This window comes from Limanda limanda, chromosome 6, assembly GCF_963576545.1.
Source record: "Limanda limanda chromosome 6, fLimLim1.1, whole genome shotgun sequence".
Classification (NCBI taxonomy): Eukaryota; Metazoa; Chordata; class Actinopteri; order Pleuronectiformes; family Pleuronectidae; genus Limanda; species Limanda limanda.
Window position 1 is genome coordinate 5488762 of NC_083641.1, and position 24020 is coordinate 5512781.

The following is a 24020-nucleotide window of genomic DNA, read 5'->3' on the forward strand; positions in this document are numbered from 1 at the left end:
GTGGACTGTGAATTTGGATGTAGTATGTGTACGTCCTGAAATCAGCCACATTGCTAAATCTGAAACAAAGATTAAACTCAACCACATGAAGGCAAAGTGTCGGATAAAATAAAAAAAATATGAATAATAAAACCTGGACTCCACTAAACAGTTAAAACACATAATACTTAACATCTCTCAATGTAGGATCAGGTTTGCATTAAATGAAAAACTAAAACCTATGAAACACAGCTCCATGCAAATAAATATAAATACTTATCTTCAAGCAAAAATATGTCAAATCAAAATGAAACCAACAACTAATGGCATTAGCAGTCTAGATTCTCTACATAAACAGGCCTGCAAGAGATTCCAACAGAAATAATATGTAAATCAAAACTTTTTTACCTCATCGTATGAGTGTATATTATATAACAAGCCTGCTCCACTGAAGCAGCATTTTTCTCTCACTTAATCAGTCCCAATAAACAAGGGCTTGGATTTATTTTCTTTTTAAGTTGTGGCTGACCTGGTGTTGTCCTTACGAGATATTCGTTTAATTAATGTCAGATCAGAATGTGGCTGTTATAAGAGATTTTAGTGAAAGTTTTTTTTCTGAACATTATGTAAAGCACTTCCCTGATGTCCTTACACAACACATCTCAATGTGTGGGCTCTTGTCTCCCTGCACAATAAATCCCTTCATGGACTTTGATTAAATGTTTTTAAATGTTCCCGTCTCAAAAAATGACTATCAGTAAAGGTGGAGCAGCCCACTAGTGTCCAAGCTGTGAAACGTCCCGCTGTGAACACAACCATCAATCCCTCAAAAAATTCGGAATATTAATGTTCATTCATAAGTGAATGTATCCTAACGGCGACCCATCGTTACAGAGAAACAGATTCACTGAGTTTGGCAAGTGTGTACATGTTTGTGTTCATGGGAGCGTTTGTCTGGGTGGACTCTGGTTTCTAAAGCCACTCTAATCCAAGATGCATGGGTAGAAATCTAATGAGGAGATGAATAGATTCCCACAGAGGATAATGCACTGACTCATACACAGAGCGCATATCTCCAAAGTGGCTAATGTAGCTAATCTAAATTTTTTATGGGAGAAAGCAGACTGAGAAATTCAAACTATGGCTTCGCACTCAGTACACTCAAACACACCAAGTGTGGTTTAATACTCCTCATCACAATCACAGTGATCCTAGAGGAGACAAATCAAGAGCTACAGTCAATAAAAGTTATTAAAATCATCAGCCTCCCATCAGTTTGCATTGAGAGAGGATTCAGTTAAATCCTATAGAGTTGACTATACCCTTGCTCTGATTGGACTGCATTTGAAGTAAATTTTACATTGTCAGATACAAAACTATTCCCATAGAGAAATTAACTAGACGAGAGGAAACATATTATGTCGTGCACGAAGGAGGAAAAGATGGAGTGAGAGCGAGGAAGAGCGTCTCTAAACTGCAGGACTCCAGCTGTGTGTCTCCATGGTGTTTGGCTGAAGAGTGAATGTGGCATCTCATATTTGCTCACACCATCGAGACAGAAACCAGAGGAGACCAAACAAAACCAAAAAGAAAAAAAACACCACTAAACAACACTACGGCCAGTGGCAACACATATTACCTGTGGTGGTTTTGTTGTTGTGTGTCAAAGATATACATGTTTTAATTACTAGGCAATTTAAAACTACCATAACTTTAACTACTTTAAAATAGCAGCTTCACAATAACCTTGGTAGTACACCCACTTGGGGGAGTGGGAGAATGGGGATCCTCACCTCTGTGCACTGTGAAACTGACCTGAAGTCGCAGCTCAAATTTCCAGAATCCAGTCAAGTAAGTTTGAGAGTATTGCTTGGCTGTAGATATGTTAAAAGTCATTTAATACCAGTGTTTATCTCCATTATTCATTTGATTGTATGTACAAAATAGATATTTAAATCCAATATAAAGAGCAACTTTTTTCTAACATATGGTCTTTGCTGTATTTTCCTCCCCCGCAGTTTGTGGTTTATAAAAAAATAAATGAGGGAAATAATCAATTCCACAGCAATTTAATAAAAAGCAAGCATCGATGTAATGGCTGCTTCAAGCTGGAAATAAAGGCAGTGCATTCGCTTCTTTGAAGACAGCTGGGTTACATAACTCTGCCTTTCTATTCCAATTTTAAAACTTCTCTTTAAATTCATAGTGTTGTCATCTGAATGTGGGAGAGGATTTAGCCAAAAGAAATGATATAGGCACACAAAAACCTCAGAAACACTGAACAATATCCAAACGCAGCAGATTGTTCAGTCATTCGGTTGCAAAAACACAAAAACACAAGGATTTCACTGAAGCACCTCACACCATTAGGTGCGCTGAAGGCAAACTGAGATGTACACATGACACACTTTCAGATACACAACATACTCACAATGCGTGCACACAATTGACCTAATACTACAAGATGGTGTGTATCACATCCGAAGCCATTCTATAAATTTGTGCCTTCTGTCAGAACTCAGTGAGATCTGATTGTAAACACTCCTCTTCTCACAAACCGCACATGATGAACTAAATATCATATTTCAACATTGAGCCATTGTATAATTCTTTGTCTTCAACGGTTAAATATTATCCGGATGTTTGCAGGATTATGCAAATTGTTTTCTCTGAGATCCCCTCTAGTTATTGTCCGTGTTCCATGGCAATAGAGTGGCTCTGTCCTTTGCCTCAAATTATAAATAAAGAGTAAAGAGCTGAATTTATACAATAAAGTTTGATTTTAATCATGAAACATGTTACAGGAGTTTCACCATCCCCTTTGGCTCTAAAGGCCCCTCACGGTGACAGCTGTCAACACAGGGATGTAGAGTTTGAGGCGGCTGTGGCTCAGGAGGTGGGCGGGTTATTCTTTAAACAGAGGGCCGGCGGTTCAATTACTGTCTACCCCATTCTGCTTTATGTGGCCATCAAGACTAGAAAAGCAAATACAGTCCATTTAAAATGTACAGTGGTTGTCATATTGTAACGACTGTTACAATGTGAAAACTCAAAATCTGTTTTTCCTTTTTATTTCCAGTACAGATCTCCCACTGTGATAATGGTTTGTATTTAACTGTGAGGAAAGGAAATACAGAAATGTTGACTGTTGATTGATTTTGTTTTTTCTCTTCTGGGCCGTGGATGATTTTTCCTGCTCAGATGATGACTTGATGTCCAAAACAATCCGCACCAATTATATATTTACATAAAAGTTATTTGCCTTTTGTATTATACTGCATTCAAAGTTTCCCTACTGCCCCTGAATGACACAGGCACGGACAACCCCAGGCTCCAATCAACACAGTGGCAACAGGTTTGGCATAAAGCGAAAGATGAATGAAGAGCAACAGGCAAGACAAGAGGACTAGGCTGTCTCTAAATTCAGTGACCGCATCCTTTAAAGGACCCGGTCTGAGCAGCCTACGTTAGCTGCATCCTCCAACGGCCGTAAAGACTGCGTCAGCCAAACTACATCAGACGGTCTGGTCTTCCTATTGCATCACCATCTTGTCCCGGCCTTACAGCTGTCGCCTAGAAACAAAGCTACAGACCAAAAACGTTCTGCTGTTGAATGAAAAGTTGAAGTGTTTTTTGTTTTTCTTTCAAGCTGTTTGGTTCAGTTCTTTTGTTTTTTGCAGCCATTGCCTCTCTAAAAAACTGTTTGTCACTGAAGTGCAATGAATTATGGGATATGCTGGGCCGGTGGAGCTTCTGTTGCTCGGGGTTGGATATTTCGGGAGCATTCGAATGCAGCTTCAGAGGGATGTGGCCTCTAGAATTGAGACACAGGTAAAAAGTGAGAGACCGTGAGGGACTGACAGCGTAAGCACAGACACAGCAGCGAAACACAGAGAGAAAACTGAGCTGTGGAGAGACACTCAGCAGGACACTGAGACCAGAGGACGAGCCAGCACCGGTGTCTGAAGCTCAGCAGCCATTGTCTGTTCAGATTGCTCATCCCTGATTTCCTGCATTTCCTTTTCTTTTTCTTTAGGTGGCGTTGTCAGCTTTGAAATTGTTCTCATCTTCTTAGTATTCATATTAGTTAAGGTTTTACATAGCACCATTAAGGGCTTTTAAATTGGCTGAGCTGTCACACATATTAACCACCCTCTGTTCTCCCCTATATATCTGCAGGATGTGCTGACTTTACAAAAACTAACTTGTTTGCTCACAAATGAGCGTGACTCAGGATCTTTCACAAAGTACTGGGGCACTTGACCCAAAGCTCTGAGACCAAACCTTTGTCTTTTGTTTGGAGGCAGCTCTCTCAGAATCGGAGTGTCAGTTTCTCTGCCCTGAACCTTCAGCTTCTCTGTGTTGCTGTAAACCAAACCCTTGACTTGTTCTATTTAAACTATCAAATCGCTGAGAGGAAAGGATGTAGTATGTACCCCCACAGAAACAGCAGCAGCAACTAGAAGATGTCAAATAACAGATAGTGATCCAGATCAGACTGCGATTTACACTAGGGTTTCAAAAAACTGAAAAATTATATAGAAAAAAGATTTGTTTTTTAGAGATAAAGAAACAATTTTTTTTAATTATTAATATTAACTATTTTATTATTTTTCAGATCATCCTGGAGGAAGATTGTGGCTTTTCAGCAGTATTATTTACCACAGATATAACAATATTCTGCACACATAAACACAGATCATGAATTTTGTTCCTTTAATATGTCTCTTTGCCCTCATGTAGTTACAAGCTTCCCAACCGGCTGCCTCTGAATACAACTCTATCCAAAGCGAACAGACCTCCACAGGCTGGATCTTTTCTTCAACCTCAGCCGTGTATTCATCTCCGCTCTTTCTTCCTCCTGTACTGAATCCGTAAACTCAACAAAATACGCAGCAAATTTATGGCCAATTTCCAGATCCTCACTCTCTTTGGTGACCCACATCAGGACAATGCTTTGCTCCCGTGTGCTGTTGGTGTTTTCACAGATAAACAGTGGGAGCTGGACAATAAAGACCGTCTTCGTTGCCTGGAGAGAGGCTTGATGTTAGGAGGAGCATTTGAATGTTTCATTGTTTGAAATGGCTGAAAGATGCTGCGGACCGTCACTAAACCAGAGATGCCTGTATCTTTTCAAAAGTCAAGACTAATATGATGAAACTATTTCAGCAGAGAGACAGTCAATTGAAGATCAGTTTTCTCGAATAGTATCTTTATTAACTGTGTCCATCTTTCTCACAGTCCCAGTGAAGGAAATGTGCGAAGCAGTTACTAATGAAAACTACACAGTGTCATTTGTCCTTATTAAGTGAATTTAAACCCTCAGAGGAGGAAGTCTTGTTCCCCGATGAGGAGGAAATATGAAGATCAAAGTTTGGAGGCAACTCTTTGAAGAGTAGAGTTCCTGTGAAATCTCATAAAAAAAACAGGTTTCAGTTGCAGAGGAGATGATTTTTTTTTTCTTTTAATAACAGGAAACTCTCTGTTGTTAGTGTCAATCTACTGACAGAAATGAACTGAGGTGCACCAGAAAGATTACAGAACCAACGTATACAATTTAATGAGCAGACAAGGTTTAGGTACAATTGATTTAAAGTTAGGTATAAGACAAGAAAAGTTATGATCCACCAACACATCCTAATATAACTCGCAGTACAGCCTCATTGACATCTGGAGGTTTTCAGTTACTCTCCAGCTCCTGAGTCTGTTTCTATGACAGCTACAAGACGTGAGACTCACTGAAGCACAGCCTCTACAGCACATCAGCTGGTTAAAGCTGCAGCCAGAAGAAGGCAGACAGGGACACAATGGAAATATAGCTTTCAGGTCCACAAAAGGGATAATTCAAGTTTCTATCGGTGTCATAAACTTAATTCTTTGATCCTCTCCTTGGACTGTGGTACATACGTGCATTTGTTTACAAGCTGAAAAAAAAGAAACCGGCAAACTCATGTAGACTGAAAATGTTACAGGATCTTACACAATATGATGCATACTTTTATTTGTACTGACGTCAGAGATACACAAAACCTAAAAAAGAGGAAGAGCATCGGAGGCACGATACACACCCTACACAGGCATGGTATATGATATATAAGTATAAACACTATATAGGTATATCATATTTGTGCAATGCTTTAGTGTAGAGCTGTTAATAGTCTGCTGTCCCTGTCGCTTGTTAAAACCATCATGGTTTCACTGTCCTCTGCATGAAGGCAGGATTCTGAATGTGCACTTCTTCTTCCTGCCTCAATGACCAATCAGCTCCAGATGTTATTCATCCAGAAAAAAGCTTCCAGATTATTTACCAGGTCAACATCTAACTTGCCTCTTTTTGCAAACGGGCAAAAGCTGGTCCGAATATGCACTAAAGTCCAGTTTCTTATAGTGCGTTCACATGAAACACTGAGCGAATTTTAATACTCCAACACAGTGTAACCGGTGTAATTCCAGGTGTTGCTGGAGTAACGTGGTAATGACACAGATTCAATTCTCCATATTGTAAGTATGAGTACCTTAAAATGATTTTAAAGCCCTTATGTGTAGATATAAAGTACTTCACCTCTGAGGAGCGCTTTGATAGAAATACATGCTGATCACTAACACACTAATGTTACAACAACATACCATGCCATGGTCCGGCCTATGGAAAACAACCTGAAAAGTAGCAGGGTCGAAGATTCCCATCTTACAAGTTAATTGGTTTTATAAAAAAACGTGTTATTCACTGTGACAAACCGTCAGACACACACATGAGCTGCTGAGCTGTAGAAGATGGAGAAGACTGCAGCCAGATGGAGGAAGCAGAAGCAGCTGCTGAATCCCAGATGTGTTAGAGCTCTGAGTGACAGCTCTCATCCTCTCTGGATCGAGGCTCATCATCTAACTGCCTCCGTTCTCCCACTGATCACATGACCTAAGTCAACTCATGTTTACTGACCAGGAAGACTGTGCGGTGATCAGACGGAAGGATGGGAGTGTTCTGTTTCCAGGAGTTCCCCGGGATCAGAGAATGGAGGCAGTCAGACGAGAAATCTTGTTTAAACTTCAATTTAAAATTCAGAACAGGCAGCGAGCTGAACGTGAGCTGAATGAAAATAAGACGCGTGGGCGAGGGAAGCTCAGGGAAGAGAGTGAGGAAAGTTTACAGTACTAAGTCATTGTGAGAGGAGAGCTAAGCAGACAATTTATCACCATCTGCTTTTTAATGAAACACCAGTTGTGGTTGTGGGCGGAGGCTGGAGAGCATCATTTACCGATGTCTAACAACAAATGGAAGAAAAACAGATGAGGTTTTGCCCACATGAACCTAATTTCAACTCATCTCACTCATCAGTTTTCACCTCTTCCTGCATCCTGTCTCTCTCTTCACATCCTTCCCCCTCTCACACTGCCTCCCTCACTCCCTCTCCTCCTCCCCATCTGGCACCTCACACCACCCAGGCAGCCTGCCAGCATCAGAGCAGCGTTAAAGTGAATCCAATATGCTCGGTCACGGCGTACACGGGTCCCAGGTATGGTGTGTTCCTGAGAGACAATTGATTCAACTCTCAGCTCCCTGGAATGGACCAAATCAGCTCTATTAGTCGAGTGAAAGGATCTGTGAGGTCAGACCGTGTCAATGGAAAGCAGACAAGATTCAGCCCAGGCTAAATAAGACTGACAGGCTCCAGGAAAATCAAGCAATTACTTGATTTTCTTGTTTTGGTGAATGGAGTTTTTCTGTGCTTATCCACATAACATTAGTGTTATCTACGATGCTGTAAGAAGATTGAAATCGGTGAATCCTTTACACTCTGACACTACAGTTAACTGGGAGTTTCGTAAAATTTTCTGTTTCTGTTTTTATTGAGCTTGTTTGATGCCAGTGGACCAAACAAGTCTAGTATGTATAGACTCACCATCTTACCCATCCAATCCATTCTCTTAAGCACATCATGTGGGGTCGCAGCCAGTCTCAGCTGACATTGGGCGAGAGGCTAGGTAAACCCTGGTCACCATCTTAACCTTATTAGAAGAAAAAACTGATGCACCAGCTGATGACTAGCACTTGACCAAAGCAGGTGAAATATGCCTGAGCCTCCTATGTTGTTGGCAGATTTGAGGTTGTTGACCAGCAGACTTGTTTTCATAGCATGTGAGGTTTATGACAAGGGTTTGGGTACCAGACTATAGTGCCAATCAGGCACGTGGCCCTCCGTCCAAATCATAACACAGATTGTCTGGGTCTCATTTTGGTGCCTGAGCTGTGTCCTGAACTCTGGTATCAGGAACATTAGCCTACAGTTGGCTGCATTTCAAACAGAGGGATTCCAATGCTTGGAGGAGCAGCAAATGTTTGAATGCATTTGCTTCTGAACGGAGGAACTCGACAAACTTAATGAAGCTGTGTGGTGCAGGATGCATTTGAAATAGAGTGCGGCTTGGGACTCATTTTTCTGTCTGGACCCGTCTGAACCTGAGAGAAACGTAACCGAGCCCCTGCCCGAACCCAACAGGCATTCAAACCTTCTGTCCAAACTTGACTTGGGACAGGGATCCACACTCTCATTTTAAAGCAGACAGGTGCTCTGTGTTTGACCTTTTGCGTGACCTCATGACAGATCATCAACCAGCAGCGTGGGTGTCCCAGTCCCTGGCGGTGCGGACACAATTGGTGACAAGTTTGGAGCTGGAGTACTTTGCTGGAATAAGCACTGAAACTGTTATTTAGTGTTAAATTATAGTAGTTGGGTTAGGTGTTACGTATAATGTGATTTTTTTTACATTTGTACTTGTATATTCATTTTATAGTAATAATGACTTTATACTTTAAACTGTTATCAGATAATGTGTTTAATTTCATCTCCCAAGCCTGAATAAAAAGCTTTTCTTATTGTTGGCCTTTGTTTAGTGCTATTATTAAGAATAATGTACCGGTTCTGGCACAATATGGCTCGGTTACTACTTTCAAAGTATCGATTTTGCAAAGTTATCCCAAAAAACCCAAACGAAACCCAATCCTATATGTTGGTGAACCAAACAAGACAGACGCCGAAACCTGAACATGACACCATCTCAACCAGTTTAAGCAAAAGCTGGAGCAGATAACATGACCCAGCTGATGACTTGCACTTGACCAACTCAGGTGAGGTGGTTGACCCGGAGCCCCTCCCCCCAAAGCACAGCAACAGAACAGCAAGTTAGGTTTAATATGACAACTAAATGTCAGCCCGTGCTAATGAAATGACAAAGCAGCCGGCTGCCAGAGGAGCCTTCAGCCTCCACAGCTCTCCTCTCCACAGGATGACAGACTGCTGCTAAATGAGGCTCTTACCAAATGCAACAGATTATTGTCTGGCTGTTACTTACTTGCTCTTCACATTCAAACAGTGACTGAATGTAATCTGAACTGCTCAGTGGCACTCTTCATCAGTGTCTGTGTGCATGCACCATTCCTGCACTGCTCCTCACACACACACATGAAGTTTTTAATGTTGCACCTCAGCTGAGCTCTGTTGAAACATTTTGACATTTCAGGCACGATGCGCAACAGCCTGAACTCGTGGAGCCAATCATTGACCCGAGCCTGATCCATAGCAACTGCCAGGTAATCAGGTGATCAATACTCCCCACAAACAAAATCACACGGACTTCTAGATGCATTATGCAACACATGCATCCTCATCTCTGTTTAAATCGCCCTGGCATCTCTAATACATTGATGAAAGTAGTCGATCCTTGCCTTGCAATCCGAAGAGGAGAGCGACGCTGGGGATCCACACGCTGTAAATCCAGAAGTAATGCATGGCTGTCCTTGGTTTGAATAGTTCAGCGCTGATCCGGGTGGAAGCTGGGTGGTCTCCTGACGGGGGTCTCTGTCTGTCTCCAGGTAAAACCTTGACCTCGCAGTTAAAGACCTCTCCTCCGGAAATAATGTCTCAAAGTGACTCGTCTCAGCAGCAGCAGCAGACAACGAGGACACGCACCAGGTGCTGGAGAAGCAAACACTGGACCCCTCCGTGCGGCGCATAGTTGGGCCTGGCCTGCCACCTAGTGGTCATACTGAAAGATTGATGATTTTAACCCGAGGTGTTGTCTCAGTTGTCTTGAATAAATCCATGTTAATCAAACGTGTCATGGAGATATCTGTCAAGGGATAAATATCTATAGAGCAGATTTAAATCAACTTGGTTGACCGAAGTGCTTTATAAAATAAAAGGTAGAACAAGAACTGATTCCTGATAATACTGTGCAAGAGCAACTAGGATTTCATTGTATGGCATCAGGTGAAAATAAAACTTGATTAGCTGTGTTATGGTGCAAATTAGGTGGCTGTGTTCATCTGATTCATTGAAACACCGACATCTTCTTAAAATAAATAACGTGTGGGCACAGGATTAAAAAGGAATCATCCTGGGCTTCAGGGGCTCCATATACATGACTTATTGTTTGGAGGTTTGGGGAAATGCCTACAAAACTAACAACATTTTCTTATTGCAGAAAATAGCTATAAGAAAGCACATCTGGCAACTAACAAATCCACTTTTTATCAACAATAATGATAATAAACATTATTTCTATGGTACCTTTCAAAACACAATTATAAGCTGCTTTATCACTTACATTTTTATAGATGAGAAAATAACTACACTATTGAAGAACTAGGAGGAAGCCAACCTATAAAAAAGTTTATTTAAAAGAGATTTCAAAGAGGATAAGGATTTTCCCAGACAGATCTCCTCAGGGAGGAATTGTTCCAAAGGCAGGGAACCCTGAAAGAAATGGCTCGCTCACCTTTGGTCCTCAGGCTGGACAATGGAATGTTGAGCAGGGCCTTCATTGAGGACTTCAGGTTATTACCAGGCATAATATGGTGTTAAAAGATTTGAAATGTACATTGGTGCAAGTCCAGAACAAGACTTGAATCAGAAATCAAATCTTGAAATCAAATTTAAAAGTAAGCCTATGGAGAGAAACTCAAATTGGAATAACATGTTCTCTTATAGCAATTTGGTGAGGAGTCTGACTCCTGCGTTTTGGACACATTGTAATTTAAATTGACTCTGTTGGCTCAGGCAGGTGAAGAGAGAATTGCCAAAATCCAAACTAGATGAAATGAAGGCATGAATGCTAATCTCTAGGTTTCTACTGGATAAAACAGACTGATCTTTGAAAGTTTCCTGAACTGCAGAAAATCAACTGGACAAGTGTGTTAACATGATTATTTAAGGTGACGATTATATGCGGGTCATTTATATATGGTGATAAACATAATTCATCTATCATTTTTTATTTATTTTCATTTAACATACGTAAAAAATATAAAGTGCATCATACAAACCAATGGCAGCTACGTTCCAGACAGACGTAGGATACGCGAGGCAGCCATGCAGTTAAAAGCAAGTCTTTGTCAGGTGTGTCCCTGGGCACTGAGAGTAACAGCTGGTTTGTTCTGTAGATGGGAGTCTGGAGGAGGTCTGCTAGGTGAGGCAGCACCAGGCCATTCCTTTTGTTCATGTTTTGCATAGGCAAATCATACATTTTCAAGTAGCAAACAAAATCAAATATTTATGACTTCAAAATGATTTGTAGCCCATAAATAATTCAAACAGGCCCTTGTCGTTAATCACTGTTCACCATTGTATGAGAAAGCCTTGGGGGGTTGTCAGGGACTCAAACAGCTTCATCTGCTTCATGTTGCTGATCTCCCTGCTCCACTGCAGCACAGAAGCATTTTGGTTACTCTATACCAACCATCCATATATCTGGTATTCAATGTTGGTGCAAACCAAGGAACACCCAGAGGTCTGCCCAAGATAATTGTTCCCTTCTTCTTTTTTAAATTCCAATAAATATACCTAACCCTAACCTAAAGAAAATGTGCCCCCTTAAATGATGAAATGTTAATATGAGAATTCAAGATTTCATGACAATGCACTGCCCCTGAGCGCACCTTTGATTCCCTTTCATGTAGAGTATAACCATCAAATTGGAGGCTAAATCATTAGAGGCCAACATTAGTCTTGCTGGTGGTGAGATATGTGATTTAACATGTGGGCTGTCGGGGAGCTAATTTATCTGCTCTGCTCTACACAGAGCCTCCAGAATATCTGCAAATCTTTATTTAAACCGAGTAATTTCACAGGATTTTCAGTCATCTTCAGATGCCAAGTCATTATGCATGCGGCTCTGCAGCCCTCGAGCGAAATAGTGACACTCTACCAGCTACAAGAGAGCTTTAGTGTAATTATCAGCTCTGACATTTCCAACATGTTACTGTCCTTCTGAAGCACAAAGTGTTTCAAGACGGGGTTTAATATGAGTTTTTTCTACTCGCTGCTGGATCAGAGTGGTCCTTAAAGTCATGAACACTCAAACTGTAGTGGTCTAGAAAATCACAGACTGATGATTGGTATCTGTGCAAAAAGGGTTTAGTTTTTTCAGCAGCAGATATCAAACAGAGAGCAGAATTAATGTTTCAGTGTGAGGAGGAGGAACAAACAAGTTGTTTTTGAGTTCTTCTGGCTTCTTCTCCTGCTGTGAGAGACACACTTGGGTTGTATGTTCACTCCGCTAATTCTCTTGCAGCCTGATGAAGACACTTTGAGACACCGTTACATTTGTTATCACATATGTAGCCGCGCTTATGTTGCAAAGTATTTATAAGTCTTGTATTTATTGGTTTGTGTCTTTTGTCAAATTTCTAACTATTTATCTTTTATTATTTTGCACTGTTATTCAGAAGTCATACCTTTAATTTTGTATTACTGCTTTCTTTTGTGCAATTACAATAGAAGCTTTCGATTCTATTCTGCTCTATTCTATTCTAGGATGGATGGATGGATTTGGTGTTTCGCAGGTTTCCAGGACAATAATGTGTTTTAACATGTTACAGCTTAAGAATCACAACACACATTTGCAATGAACATTTCCATGATTTTCTAAATCGTAGTTATTAAAGTTATTTTCAGAAGATTAAAATACTGAATGTTTCTATGTTTGTTGTTTTTTTGCCTCGTTTACACCGCGTTCCACATTATTATGCAAATTGGATTTAAGGGTCATAAACATTCATTTTTTAGTTTTTATATTATACTCATGGATGGTATTGTGTCTCAGGGCCACTTGGATGATTGAAATAAATCTCAGACACCTGTGATAATTAGTTTGCCAGGTGAGCCCAATCAAAGGAAAACTACTTAAGAAGGATGTTCCACATTATTAAGCAAGCTACATGTTTCAGGCAAAATGGGGAAGAAAAAGGATCTCTCTGCTGCTGAAAAGCAGCAAATAGTGCAATACCTTGGTCAAGGTATCACAACATTGCATATTTCCGAAAGAATTACGCATGATCATCGGACGATGAAGAAATTTGTCACTGATTCACAGCACAAGCGGGTTCGTTCAGACAAAGGCAAAATAAGGAAGATTTCTGCCAAACAAATGCGTAGGGTTAAGAGAGCAGACACTAAAATGCCATTGAATAGCAGCAAACAGGTGTTTGAAGCCGCTGGTGCCTCTGGAGTCTCGCGAACTTCAAGATGAAAGATGCTCAAGAGGTTTGCAAGTGTCCTTAAACCTGTTATTCGTTCCTCTAAACCAAGCTCACAAGCAAAAAAGGTTGTACTGGGCTCAGGACTACATGAAGACTAAGTTCCAAACTGTTTTGTTTACGGATGAGTGCCGTGCAACTCTTAATGGTCCTGATGGATGGAGTAGAGGATGGTTGGTGAATGGCCACCATGTCCCAACAAGGCTGAGACGTCAACAAGGAGGTGGCAGAGTCATGTTTTGGGCCGGAATCAATGGGGAGAGAGCTGGTCGGCCCCTTCAGGGTCCCTGACGGTGTGAAAATGACCTCGGCAAAGTCCGTAGAGTTTCTGACTGACCACTTTCTTCCGTGGTACAAAAAGAAGAACCGTACCTTCCGAAGCAAAATCATATTCATGCATGACAATGCACCATGTCATGCTGCAAAGACTACCTCTGGGGCATTGGCTGCTATGGGCATAAAAGGAGAGAAACTCATGGTGTGGCCCCCATCTTCCCCTGACCTTAACCCTACTGAGAACCTTTGGAGCATCATCAAGCAAAATATCTATGTGGGTGGAAGGCAGTTCACATCCAAGCAGGTGCTCTGGGAGGCTATTATGGCATCCTGCAAAGACATTAAAGCAGAAACTATCAAAGAACTCACAAGTTCAATGGATGCAAGAATTGTGAAGGTGATATCAAAGAAGGGGTCCTATGTTGACATGTAACTTGACCTGTTAAGATGTTTTTGATTAAAACTTTTTTTGATTTCAGTAAATATTACCTCTTAATGCTGCAAATTCAACAAATGACAATTTTTAGTTCTTAACAACCTATAAAATATCTTGAAACTCTGAAACTCAGAAACTCTGCATAATAATTTGGAACACTGCATTTTGAGTTTTTTATATTTGATAAAAATACTGTTATCATTGGGAGGTTTGTTCAATAAAATTTGAATTATACTCTTACAGTTGATGACTTGAAAATTATACTGACTGGCTGTGCATTAATATTTAGGAAAATCTGAGCAAAGTGTTATCTGCATAATAATGTGGAACGCGGTGTAATGTCATTTTTGTATCATTTAGATTTAGCATCTTTTCGTCTGACCAATTTTTACCAGTAATTGACTCGGCAACTGTGCTGAGCAAGCCATAGTTTTCTACACAAACTAAATGTTCATGCACTAGATAATTGCCATGAAGCATCGTTTCATGTTGAAGTCAATAAAAGATCAGACGGGTGATATTGTTTGATGCATTATTCATGACAAAACACTATTCTCTGGTGTTTGTGTCTTTATGCATGTGCATTTTATCTTAAAGCTAAAACTACAGTCTCAAAGATTTTAACAAATGCCTTGTTCATGAGGGCATAAATTCATGAATATAAATGTATTGTGAACCCACAGTAACCTCAAGAAATTGCAGAATGGAATTCATCATCTCTGTGTGTGAAATTATTCTCACAAACCCATCAACAACCAAGAAAAGTGTTTATCCTTTTAATCACACTGTGACTCTGGCAATCCATTCAGTTTCACAGATTCATACGAATCAAAACACTCTGAGTCGTACGGTGAGTGTTGGTGAAATTATTTAATTCTGTCAGGTCCACTCTTTTCATTACCCAGATATCATCATTCTCCGTGTGTTCGGCTCGGGTGAACTCTACTGAGATGTGTTTTTGCTGTTTATTCAGAGAGATGAAGTAGGTCTGTGAAGTCAGTGCCAAGGAGAACATTAAAATCCGGAGACGCTGAACCGAGCTGAACTTCACTAATTGATTAATGTTGCTGCTCATTCAGCACCACAGTCCTTGGATTGTGAATAAATAACTACTGTGTGTACTGCACACACAGTAATGTGATACGTCTGTGGACAGAAGAGACTTGATGGAGCCACGAGTTCAGCACCATGGACAGAGACTACTGTGCTGCCGAGGACATGCTCAGACACCACTGGTGACACCAGAGTCGTCTGAATGTCTCTCTGTCTGTCAAAGAGGTTTACAGGAGTGTAGCCAAATCTGAGCTTGTGGTCCGACCCATGGGTACGGCTGATAATTAAAGCGGAATAATAGATCAGAATGTCAACATGCTGATGAGTGTCACAGCCGGTGGGATCCCACTGGATGACAGAGTTTATCTATCAAGCTGATGGAGTATATTTGAATTCTAATAAATGAAGCCAGGAAAACATAATATATCATCTAAAGTGAAATTGTCTGCTTCCTTGCATTCTCACTGCGCCACATTTTGTCATGTTATCTAAACAGTGTCCCCAGTTCCCTGATGGAATAAGAGAAACTAAAAAGTATCAGATAGGATAAGTTGGAGAGTTTCTCCGCATCCTGATGATGATGATTGCCGTGGGGGTTGTTTTCACCAGTTTGGTTTGTTGGTTGGTGGATTTTTAAGCAAGATAACACAAAAACAACTGAACAGATTCCCTTGAAACTTGGTGGAAGAAAGTGCTTTGAGACAAAAGGCTGATATCCGAGCATGAGGTCTGAAGAAAATCCCACAGGATCTGATAAATGTAGAATGCTAGTCTCTACTTCTTTTGTTTTCATTATAATAAATATTTTCTGCTCAGAGCCCATTAATATACAGCTGAACAAATCACCTGTGTCTTATCAAATTCTTTCTCAGCTCTGGTGGTTGGTAACTGTAACCATTTTGGCAAATTTATTGCAGTCTGGCTTTCCACAACTTCCTCCCCTTTTTCCAAGGACATCCGCCAGTATATTGTCCAGTCTGCTGAGCAAGTGATTGGCTGTCAACTATACCCTTCGAAAAAATAGCAGCACACTGACCCTGCTCGCTCATCCAGCCAGTTCATCCACAAACCTCCCCCTGGGAAATGGAACCGCTGCATTAATATCACAGTAATGCCTGAACCCTCTGCCTTCCTCCTTCACTTCTGCCTCGGTCTGTCTTTTGGGTTTCTCTGTGCACTCTTAGTCGATCTAGGCTCAATATGGTTCCAGAAAACTCCACTAATGTAACCTTATTGACTGGGCCACATGCCACCTGCCAGTACAGCTGCTCTGCATTGTATTAATGTTTTCAGTGCATGGAGAGAATTTAGTGACACTTTGACACATGCTGGACTTGTCCGAGTTGGGGAGCCTGACGTTTCCTGCCCAGCTGGTTGTCTTGAATGGATCTTCTCACTTCTTAAGACTCAAGCTGAGAGTTTCAGTGAGTGGGGCTGACCATCAGAGTCATTATGGGGTTTTAACGATGTTTCGCTAAGACACATGGATAATAGAAAGGTAGTTTTACATATTTAATCAAGAATTAAAATGGAGCAATTTTTGTTGTGAAGAGTCTGAGTTTAGATGAAAGAGGAGAAGGTGTTTCAACTCGGGAGGCAGACACTCTCTACATATAAGAGTCGGCTTAAAACATTTGTATTTCAAGGTACTTATCGCAGGTTCAGGTCTGTCTTGGACCACCTCTTTGTGATGCTGCTATAGCTGTAGATAGTCAGGGGACACATGGAGCTTCTCTTTCCTCCTCTTCCTCTTCATCACATTCATGTCTCATCAATTCATGTTGATATATGGGACCACATCATGGATCGTGGATGGTGATCATGGTGGCAGCTGATCTTTGAGTATGATTAGATCTCACTGCTTCCTTCATCACTTTGAGACTTTTTCTTTCATATAAATGCTAAATACCAAACATAGATAGACCTTTCCTTTTATGTTGGACACTGTCTTTTCTCGTCAATATGCAAATATTTAGTGGATTTGCTCGGTTACATGGGGCATCTATAGCCCTTCCGTCCGTCCAGGGAGAGGGATCAGTCCCATGCTGCTCTCTCTGAGGTTTCTACGCTTTTGTTTTCCCTGCTAAAAGGTATTTTTTTTTATGTAGTTTTTCCTCAGTCTTGTTGAGGATTAAGCACAGAAGTGATTTGTGAATATGGATTGATTGATTGATTGATTGATTGATTGATTGATTGATTGATTGATTGATATTTCTGGTAGGACCAAACGAAAGCCTGGAAGAAGGTGAATGAAAGAATCAGAGCAGCCCTCCTGCCAGATGAGAGAAGCTGGAGGGAAATCAAGTTAGATCGGGACGGCTGATGAAGCCTTAGAGGGGAGGGAATTGTTACTGAGCTAAAAAAAGAGAGAGCTGACAATGGCAATCAGGAAAAGGGACAAGCTGATCACCAGTTTCAGGAACAAAATAATGGCCTAAAGAGAAGACCATCTGCAAACTTTGGTCCAAGGCAAAGACTGACAAATATAATAAAACAAAGAGTGAGCGATAGAGAGAGTGGAAAAGAAAACGTGAAGACTGCAAAGCAGCACAGATCTCACAGACGGCCTCAGGAAAGAGTTGTGTGAGCAGGAGGAGGCCGAAAATATTTGGATTTATATGGCTGAGTAAACAAAGGCAGATATGAGAATCCAAATTGTATAAATTATTCCATATCAGGTCTATGCACTGGCATAAATAGTAATGTTGCTTTAGTCAAATTATCCTGTCACTCTGTCGTCCGCCACATATTCACTCCATCCATTATTATTTGTACCAGACTGACAAAAACTTTCCACGAGCTAACAGCTGTCTTGACATATCCGATAAAACCTGTCTTGATCCGCCACTCTGGGCAAATAAATTCTTGCCGCGGGAATAATGATAAGGTGACGAGGGGTGGAGAAAGAGGAGGAAGAAAAATCAGGGAATAGATTGAAAATTACACAGAGGGGAAAGCTGAACGGTCCTTGCCAGCAGCTAGGAGAATGATTATGTTGACATGTGGCAAGGCCTTGACACCAGCTTTAAATTTGAATCCATCACGTAGATACAATATCCTCTCTTGCTTTCAATGTAATCGTACTTTCCTGCTTCTATTTAAGTGTAACTGGAAGTGTCTTGCATGGAGGCAACATGCAGAGAAATAATATTAGGGCTCTGTCACTTCCAGGTATAGGGGTCAAGATGGAGCAAGTGATGGTCCTCCACACGACTTCACTGTCTTTCTAAATGTATTTCATTAAACAAAAGTGTCTGACAGAAGAAAATATGACCCTAAAAACTTCTACATTATATAGAATGTGCTTGTCATATTCAGATATTCTTTATTATGCATCTAGAGATGCAGTCACACTGGTCATCTCACGTGTTACAATCAGGCTACAGCCACTGATACGCATTCTCTAGTATTATCTCTGTCCACACAAGCATATTGGCCCCATATCAGTTTTAATCCCAGCACACCACTGAGGCATGAAAGGTGATTTGTTTGATTCTAAACATTGAGGTAGTGTCATTGCACTCATTTCAGAAAGCCCCCCCCGCATCTCATTTCCACTCTGTCAGATCCAACACCATGTTTCTATTCAGACAACAGAGAGATGGTCCATGGAGGATCGTACCAAAAGTGTGTTGTACAGTAAAGTCACCCTGACTTTATAAAATCTCTCTCCTCGTTACTATTTTATGAGAACATTGCATAATTTTAGCCTCAATAAGTTCACATGAAGCTCATTTATAAATCTGAGTGTTCAATGTATTCAAGTATATACCAGCTTCTCTCAAGGGTGGAGCCATCAGTTTCTTCTTCCCCAAAATCTCTCCTTAAATTTTAACGTAGTGCCTCAAGCTAAATTAACTAAAAGCAACGTGTCTAACATCATCATGTTTTTGAATCGTGTGTGTGTGTGTGTGTGTGTATATGTCTGTGTTTGTGTGTGTGTGTGTGTGTGTGTAGAATGGTGTGTATACCTACCACATCATCTCCTTACATTTTTTCAAAGTATCGTATATTGTTTCTATTTCAGAGTGCTGGTACAGATTAAAAAAGTTCTTGCTTCCCACAGTTTGTCTCCACACCAACAGATAAACCAATCCAAATTAAAACAGATATTATCCTAATTATCTAAGGGCACTTTGCACAGTAAGATTAAGACCATATATAATCAAATTGGCGAACCATTGAAAAGGGAAAACAGTTGTATGCATGTGTCGTCAAGGATACATTATGGTATGGTAACACAACACCTGACTGTTGACCAGTGCAGTTAACGTCAATATAAATTGTTTTCCCAGATTCATATGAAGTCACTCTGACTTTTATCTTTAAACACTGAAATCTCATCAATTTATCTTTGAGTCCATGTGACAACTGATCAAAAGTTGAAGAAATGAAGTTTAAGACCTCAAGGCTTTATTGAGATATAACATTTGAGAGGCCAAAGACATCTTTTGTGAGGTTACCATAAACTTTGACAACCGAAATATGATCAATTTATCCGGGAGTCCAAATGAACATATCTGCAAAATTTGAAAGAATTTCCTTCATGTGTTCCTGAGATATCACGTTCACAAGGCAGACTGCTTTGTAAGGTCACCTTATGTTGACTTTTGATCCAGAACAATCAGTTCATCTTTGAGTCTGAGTGAATGTTTGTTCCAAATTCAAAGAAAGTCCCTCATGTTGATCTTAAGATATTTAGATCAAGAAAAACATAAACATTCTTTGTTGAGGCCACTGTGACCTCGATTTTTGACCGACATGCGGACTAAATATAGAATACACATAATTTTCATGTCTCTCACAATTAACAACTAAAAGCAATAGATTAAGTGAAATCACTGTGGTGTTTGTTATGTGTGTCAGTCTGTGTGTGCACGGTAGCTGCTTCAAAGGGGGATAAACAGTGATGGCTCCAGCATCACACTGCAGCACAGATACATTTGGTGGGTTCATTAAACGATTAAAATAGAAGGTAAACAAACACAAAGACGATGAGTTAAAAGAGCAAAGAGACCCAACCAGGAGGCAGGCCCACACAAGAAGACATTAAAATCAAATGAGAGGACAGTGCAGGCGTCTTCGGGAGCATTAGTATACATCTACACGTGCACACAGGCATCGTTGCTGCTGGTGCAATCAGGAGGCTGTGACAATTGTGGTAGAATTCTGGAGATACAAGAGGCTTGAAACAACAAAGTTATCTACGTGTATTTAATAAGGGGCTTTCTGCAGAAAGGATCAACACAGGGAAACCGCAAGGATTAGAGTGAAGATGAAGAACAGTCAAATACAAGGGTCTTATATAGGAGGGCTGAGGGCTGTCTCTTTGAACCAATCCAGACAGGTTCCCATAGGTGGGGGAAGGACAGGAAACTAAACATAACAGCTGATTCACATGTGTTTCCTAAGGTGATAAGAAGACACACACTCCTTCCTCTGATGGGTAATTAAGTCGCAAAAGGTCTCACTGTATTGACGTCATAAACAGTTCAGACCAGAAAACAGCTCAAGTCATCAAACATCTGTTGTATGTAATACAAGTCATAAAAGTCTCTTGAGAAGGCTTCAAACACTTACTGTCCAAATACAAAATACTTTTTCAACCTTGCTTAGTTAATTTTCTACTACACACTCAACAAATGATCAGCAATGTGTCACGAAAATGAGGACTGCTGGATAGTTAACATGGATGTATCCAACACAGGTTTAAAAATAAAAATCGATTTTACTCATATTTTTTATTCAACACTTTTGTTTACAGTCAAGGATGCACACAATGCCCACTGGGCTTTCTGCCTCTCCCTGCATTGTATATATTTTCTTATGCAGTCAATTTCTGTATATTTTTCCAAGTTGTGCAAATATACACTCACATCAAATGCAAATATCTGCTTATCCTGGTTTCGTATCATATCGACCTGCAGAACATACAAATATGGGTTGTTTGTCCAGGCTTCCGTTCAAACATAAAGAATTAAGTTAAAATTCCTCCTTTGTTTTGGATAACATCAAATTAGATAATATGCTTTAAATGACGCTAAAGACGTTGTCATTGGATGAGATGTTGCCTTAATGAAGATTCGGTTGATACAGAATACATAATGTATATATATGTATATATATGATACTGTTAGATAGCATAGTGGTAAATAAATGTGTGTTTGAAGCTATATCACCTAAACATCGAAAGCAACCTTTGTGTCTTGGCCTGTAACTCCGAAACATTCGGGAGGCCAGAGAGAACAAGGGCAACCTGTCAGTGTTGTGGCTTGACCTGGCAAATGCTTTCGGTTCCATTCCACACAAGCTGGATCTATTTCGACCTCCCTCAGACCGTCACCACGGTCTTAACACGAATGATGTCCTCATCTCCCTATCCTCGAGACCAAATATCAACAATGTCACGTGAGTGACCTTAAGGGGGCTGGGCTCACCGCCCATAAAGCTCCCCGGTGAGCGCGGCCGCCTCCTCTTTTCTTCACTCGCCTCATCCGAGACCGACAGGTAAGTAAGATATTTTGGGACTCCACTTTTATCAATCCGACACTTTTGTGCAGGCGCCTTGTGTCCCTGAGGATTGTTTGTGGTTTTCCCCTTCTCTAATAGTGAGGCAGAGGGTTACACTGCATGTGTTAAGCTCTGCTCTTTGTTTCAGGCAGCTTAATTAGCTGCACCTGGCACTAACTACTCATGTTCACAGCTTTGGGTAAGTATTGTTTATCTCGTGCTGTTTGTGTCCATACAGAGTTTGTTCTCTTACAGGAGTGAGTAGAAAAGTTGGGAAGCTTAATCAATAAATAATCTATCCCTTAAAACTGATTTGGATCGGGGGTGCCCCCCCCTCCTCACCCGGTAACTCGCTGTCCGCAGTGAGTGGGGTTTCTCCAACTCCCCCTCGTGCGTTCGCGCACAGTGAGTGGAGGTGAGTTAAAGCCAACCTTTTCACGTTTATTTGCCTTTCAAAAATGAATAAATAAACCGTGTTTGAGGCCAGGTAGTGTCCCCTTTTCACCTCTGTGCGCAGCAGGTGGGATTGTTTGCCTGTGTTCCCTGTATAAAATACAGTTGGTTATTGGTTATCACCCTTTGTAGGTGCTATTTTGTTTCCCTTAAAGCCCTGTTCGCAGTGGCTGGGATGTTGTTCTCTCTCCACCCCCCCACCCCCCTTGAAAAAGGCACCCCGTAACTCGCTGTCCGCAGGGAGTGGGGTTTCTCCAACTCCCCCTCGTGCGTTCGCGCACAATGAGTGGAGGTGAGTTAAAGCCAACCTTTTCACGTTTATTTGCCTTTCAAAAATGAATAAATAAACCGTGTTTGAGGCCAGGTAGTGTCCCCTTTTCGCCTCTGTGCGCAGCAGGTGGGATTGTTTGCCTGTGTTCCCTGTATAAAATACAGTTGGTTATTGGTTATCACCCTTTGTAGGTGCTATTTTGTTTCCCTTAAAGCCCTGTTCGCAGTGGCTGGGATGTTGTTCTCTCTCCACCCCCCCACCCCCCTTGTTTTCTGCCATTGCAGGCATACAGTGGGCATTTTCAGGTGAATTAGTTATTTCACCCCTTCCTTCGTTTTATGTGATATTGGCCAGCTGTGATTAGCCTGTTTATAAGATCCCCTTTACCAGCTATCCGTAGCTGCTGGGCGCTATTGTTTATATATTTATTCTTAAATCACAAAAGTAACACAGAAATGTCCTCACATTTGTGCCATTATTGCCGGGGTATCATGGATCCCCGAGATGGCCACCGTGAATGCCCGACTTGTTTGGGCATGGCACATTTAATGGATGATATTGAGAACCCCTGTGTGGCAGCAGTGGAACTGCCTGTGGAGGAGCGTGTTAAAAGAGCCAGATGGGTGGAGCAGTCTGTTCGTGCTGGGGCCGTGCAGCCTCTACCAGCCAAACTAAATGAAAGGGGACACACCTCAAGGAAAGCCCCCCGAAAACGTGGGCATGAGCACACCCCTGTTCGCAGGCGGGACTCAAGCGAGACACAGGCTCCAAAACCTTCACAGAACCCAGCTGGTCAGCATGATGACACTCAGCTGCAAATCCTATCGGCCATACGTGGTCTGTCAGACAGGTTGGGTAGAGTTGAGGCCCAGTACCCGGCCACAACAGCTAGGGCATCGAGGAGGAGAATGTGGTTCACCCTGACATTCTCTCTCTCTATGCTCAAAATTCCCTTTTTGAAAGTGATGGGCAGTCTGAGGGTGCTGCTGGGCTAAAACAGCCTAAATCCACACAATGTGAGGGGGCGTCCAACCTCAGCAACATGGGTGAAAGTGAGCCTTCACCCATGGACGTCATCTCAAGGGTTTCAAGTGCGGCAAAAATTGTGGGGCTCAATGTTCCAACTGAGGCTCCTGCTCCAATGGATGGGATTTGGGCCGGCATCACTCAGACCCAGCAATCAGTTACTGTACCTGTGGCTGGTGACTATTTGCACATGCTCAGGAAAGCATGGAACATCCCAAGTGGGGCACCTCAGTTCAATGCAGGTTGCCGGAGACTGACTAAGAATCAGTATGCTCCTGAAACAGGTATGGGGGATATGCCTCCAGTTGAGCGGGAGATGGCAGTCTTAACATCTCTGGGTCCAGAGCGGGTAACCACCAATCCACGCTGTCCCCTGAAAGAGTGTGATAAGTCAGACCGACTGGTGTCTCGGACTTATAATGCAGCCACACGAGCAGCCCGCTCGGGCAATGCACTCGCCATTTTATTGGCAGCTCTTAGGA

The 24020-nt window shown here is 41.4% G+C and overlaps 1 pseudogene; it reads left to right on the plus strand.

The window, feature by feature from the left end:
• The window catches only part of LOC133003647 (uncharacterized), a 37638-nt pseudogene that overhangs the window by 7863 nt on the left and 5755 nt on the right, over nucleotides 1–24020 (plus strand).